Below are 4,745 nucleotides of genomic sequence, written 5' to 3'. Positions count from 1 at the left end.
GGCACTGCGCGCAATCGCTTTATAGCTGCTTTTCCAACGTATTGGAGAACGTTGAGAGGCGGTATTTTGTCAGAGGCGCTAGTGGGGAGCGCAGCAGCACGTGAGTTGGGCAGGCAGTTTGACGGAACGTCCACATAGCGCAGCATGTGACACGACTGCTTAGGAATAGGCCTTGAATGGACGAACGGCACTCTCAGCGAAGCACGGCTGACCTCGTTCTCGCATTTTCCGGCCGCCTTAATGTAAAGGTCACGAACGGCACCTTGGGAAAGCCGCTGCGGACTTAACCTGCTTAACAAGACACCCCCCCCCCCCCTAAATGCTATATGTATAGCACTCATTATTCGGGTAGCCGAATAGTGCCCGACATTTTCCTCTTCTTTTTGCGTGCCTTGTCTTGCAGGATCGCCGTAGCTGGTGCCAGTGTCGGTTGTGCTCACCTAGCTTTCCAAGTTTCACGCACGTATGATCCCCGACTGCAGCCAATAGCGGCCCTGCAAAGAGCTGCGCATTTGCAGGTCACCGCGACGATCATCATCAGCACGGGCGCGCAAGCTCTACTGCACGAGGTTGGCGACTCGCGCTAGGAAAGACGATGGCCGCAGAACAGCCAGGCATGGAGGAGCCCCAGTGCGTCGTGAACGCCGTCCCCACGCTTTCGCGGGACGTCTCGTACGCGGCCACGACGAGCGTGTTGGTAAGTCGGCTGCCATAAGCTCTGAGGCGCAGCGTGGAATCCTGGTCGTACGCAGGCCCGCGACTGTAGCCCCAGTGTACCGACGCGTCTTAGTTCACGGAGACGGGCTCCCCGAGGGCTCGTGCGAGGCCTACGCGAGCACCGCACCCGCTTCCACTTTCTGGCTACTGCCGCCGGTCGTTGTGCAGTCGTCGTTGGAACTGAAATGCGTGTCTTTTCTCTATCTTTCTCCCCCTTCTCCAGCCCGGCCATCACATGAGCATGCTGGAGGCCGTTAAGAGGCGCCGGCTGTGCCTGCAGATTGTCATCGTCTCGCTGCTGCTCGTGGGCATCCTGGCGATCAGCAGCCTTGCCTTCTACTTCCTCATCATGCTCAGGCGAGAGATTGCAGTGTGACGGGGTCCGCCACGAAGGCAACACCGCAGCGGCGCCCGCATTTTTGCTCGGACTCATCCTGCCTGCCTCGGATCTCTTCTGTCACTTCTATGGGAACGAGAGAGCGCAACGAGCGGCACTGGGCGACCAACCCTGGGGAACCGACTGTTCGCTGCAGAAAACGGCGTGTGCGGACATGACTAACAACGGACCCTGACTCAAGTGCTTCGCTCTTGAAAAGAACGCGATGCGCTGTCACGAAACTGAACTCTGTCTGTCGTTTCTGGTCTGTACAGACGCGAGGGCTCAGTCGCGCGCCTCAGCAGACCTGCTGAGGCGGGCGGATGTCGCCACGCACAGCCTTGCCGTCGCGCTTTTGTAGCTGTCCGGGTATTCGGCTTACAGCGTATACCTGTGCGCCGATTTTCAGCGTGGTCGCAGGTACGGTTTCTGGGTGTGATGAAATGGAAAAGTGCTGGCGTACTGAGACTTCTGTGCGTCGCCGCGACCGTGTCATTGCACACACGGCAGCGGCTAAGGCAGTATAGGGCCCGTAACAAACTACGCCTTCAGAGCTCTAGCTACCCAAGTCAAGGACAATGGAATGGAGAATATTGAAGGAATTTCGTGTGATCGGAATCCTACGCGCAGCTTTTAGATGCGTGTTAAAAAAAAAGCTACATCTTTGAGCCTAGATGCTTTACTGCACCACGAGCTAGGGAAAATGACAGAAGAGAGCAGAGAAAATCAGGAAAGACACGCAAATTAATACCTGACATACACCGACGCGCGATCGTGTGTTCTGCGCATGCGCAACTGTGCGGTGCAGCAATTGCCGGTTTCGTCTTCCGGCTGGGGTCGAAGCTTTTTAAACGGAAAATTTTGATTCAAATTATTTAAAAATGCAAGCTAACAGGTTACGCACATCCGCAGAGGATTAATTGGTTTGCACTCAAATAATTCTAGGGGCATAAAAAAAAAACGACGGCCGAAAAATACATTTCGAGATATTCGTTCAAACGGCGATTTTGGCTCAAAAGCACCTCAGAATGCTACCTGAAAGGAAACCTACCGAGGAGTAGCAGATGATAAGTAATATTCGCGCTGTTAACACTTAGTCAAAAAATGAAAGAAGAAAAAGTATTAGCAAAAAACCAGATGCAAATAACTGTCCTACGCACTCGAAAACGTCGTACTAATACGTTATGTCATAGCGGCAAAGGGAATGGCAGTTTTTAGTTGTTGTCTTACCGGTTCTCAAAAATATTGCCGATATTTTAAAACTACGCATTACAATATGCCCTGCCCAAGGGCGTGTAATGCGAAGGCAAGATAACCGCTGGTCCTTAAGGGTAACGGAGTGAATTCCAAGAGAAGGCAAGCATAGCAGGGGGCGGCAGAATGTTTGGTGGGCGGATACCATCATGAAGTTTGCGGGCATATGGTGGACGCAGCTGGCAAAGGACAAGGTTAATTGGAGAGACGTGGGAGAACATTTGCCCTACGGTAGGCGTAGTCAGGCTGATGATGATGATGATGATGATGATATTCACGCATGCGTAGAACAGCAGATGTCGGGTGTTGGCGAATGTGTGGTCAAATTAGTGACCTCCTAGTCGAGGAAATGGGCATGGGCAGCGAATGTAATGCGGAAGCAAGGCGACCAATGGTCCCCCCTGAAGGATAACAACGTGGATTCCAAGAGAAGGCAAGCTCAGCAAGGGGCGGCAGAGAGTCAGGTGGCTGCAGCTAGCGCAGGACAGGGTTAGTTAGATTGGTATAAAAATGCCATTTGTCTTGCAGTGGACGTAATTAAGTTGATGATGATGATGAAAACGACGCAGTTCTCAGCAAGAAGTGTGGTAAATTTGAACGAGACTAAAACACACAGAAATGCAAGATTTTCATCGCAGTTACGTAATAAAAAAAAAAGAACTGGTATCCTGGAGATGTCAGCGTTGCTCCAAAATACACAGGCCTTCAGAACCACACACCCTTGCAAACAGGCAGACTCCGGGAAGAAGCACTGCACGCGGCGGGCAATCCCCCTTTTGTCATCGTATTCTCGCCATCGGCGATGTCTTTTTGGCCAGAAAACCTTCCGAAACTTTTTAAGCATACAACACCAACTTTCATTGTCAGTTTTCCCAGAAAGAAAGAGCGAGAACGTCCAAAATCCAAAGAAATTGATTTTATGAAATTGGGCGCATTTTTAATCGAAAGGAATTCATATCTTACGTTACCAATTTATCATAGCCTGACACCATGCACTCAATTTAAATTGGTTGACAGCCGCGCTTACAGCCCGCGTCCACGTGGCAGCGCTTGCACTGTGAGGTAGAAAACGTTGAGCAGACAAAGATGGCCTCATCTAGCTCCAATAAAAGCAAAGAAAACGCTTTTTCCACGCAACTCCTTCAAGTGAACTGCATGGGAAATTTCAAAGAAGCAGGTGGAAGGCGCATCAGTGTGAGAGAGCTCAAAACTAAAGTCGCCGGGACAGAAGAGGAACGAAGAGGTCGGGAAGCAGCAAATGAGGGGAGGAAGACAAAGGTGATAACGGCGACATGTGCTGCGTCAGCACCTAAACCTCAGAAGAATAGGGCGTCGACATGGCCGCAGATGTCGACCACGAATGTATACTGTCGTGGCAGACAAAGGAGGACTTCTTTTCTTGCCAAATTCATTCGCAGTGAGAAATCGGCAACAGAACCAAGACACGTGTCTGATAATGAACTTCGGGAAAAGGATGGTGTTTCCGGCTTTTTCTTCAGGGCTTGAGAGCGTGTTTTTGAACACGCCTAAATATTTCAGGCATGACACTATCTACGCATCGGCATCGGGATAAACTGCCACTTTTCTTTTTCGCGAAGAGCATTTAAGTAGCTGACGTCGTTGTTGGCTCCATAGTTGTTATCATAACCGCCACCACCACCACCACCACCACCATCATCATCATCATCATCATCATCATCATCATCATCGGGTGGTATAGAATGGTCAGAATTACTAAAGTGGTATTGGCTGCATGCAGGCGCCTGAAGTAAATGACAGTTCTATTGAGTGGCTTTTTTGCAACCGATTAAGCTCGTCAACAAAGGAAGGTTGCTGACGACGGACCCAGCAGCTTGAATTTACTTGGGATTGTACGCTGAGAGGTTCTGTCCTTTTATAGCACGTTGTCGTGAACTAGTGAAGTCTACTTAGGGCAGGTAGCGGCCGCTGATCCGGATCATGAGAGGAAAATAACTAGAAGAATAAGAATGGGGCGGAGTGAATATGGCAGGTTCTCTCAGATCATGAATTACAGTTTACAAATATCCCTCAAGATAAAAGTCTACAGCAGCTGTATCTTACCTTTACTCGCCTATATAGGTCAGAAACGTGGAGGCTAACGAAAAGGGTTCAGCTTCAGTTAAGCGCTCACCGCATGAGGCGACAAGAGTTGAGTTGAGTTGAGGTGTTGAAAGCTACAGGTGGGGTTAGCCTTGCTTTGTCTGCTGGCAATTGCTCCACCATAGCGTCCCTTATATATTAACAATGTCATAAAGCCTGGCGAATCTACCCCGCTATGCGCACAGTCTCTTATAATAGCACACATTCCCTCCCGCAGTCACCATCTAAGCACACAATCAATTCGCGGCGACACGCTGCGCGATGGCATCGTGCGGTG

General features: G+C 50.2%; 1 long non-coding RNA gene across 1 annotated transcript; it reads left to right on the top strand.

Annotated features, from left to right (window-relative positions):
• The first annotated feature begins 501 nt into the window (after positions 1-501).
• On the top strand, positions 502-1,340 carry LOC144102930 (uncharacterized). Its single transcript, XR_013308264.1, has 2 exons — positions 502-697; positions 941-1,340. It is a non-coding gene; the product is annotated as an uncharacterized LOC144102930 (long non-coding RNA).
• Positions 1,341-4,745: the final 3,405 nt, after the last annotated feature.

This window comes from Amblyomma americanum, chromosome 1, assembly GCF_052857255.1.
Source record: "Amblyomma americanum isolate KBUSLIRL-KWMA chromosome 1, ASM5285725v1, whole genome shotgun sequence".
NCBI classification, from domain to species: Eukaryota; Metazoa; Arthropoda; class Arachnida; order Ixodida; family Ixodidae; genus Amblyomma; species Amblyomma americanum.
This window is presented reverse-complemented; position numbering and strand designations above follow the sequence as displayed.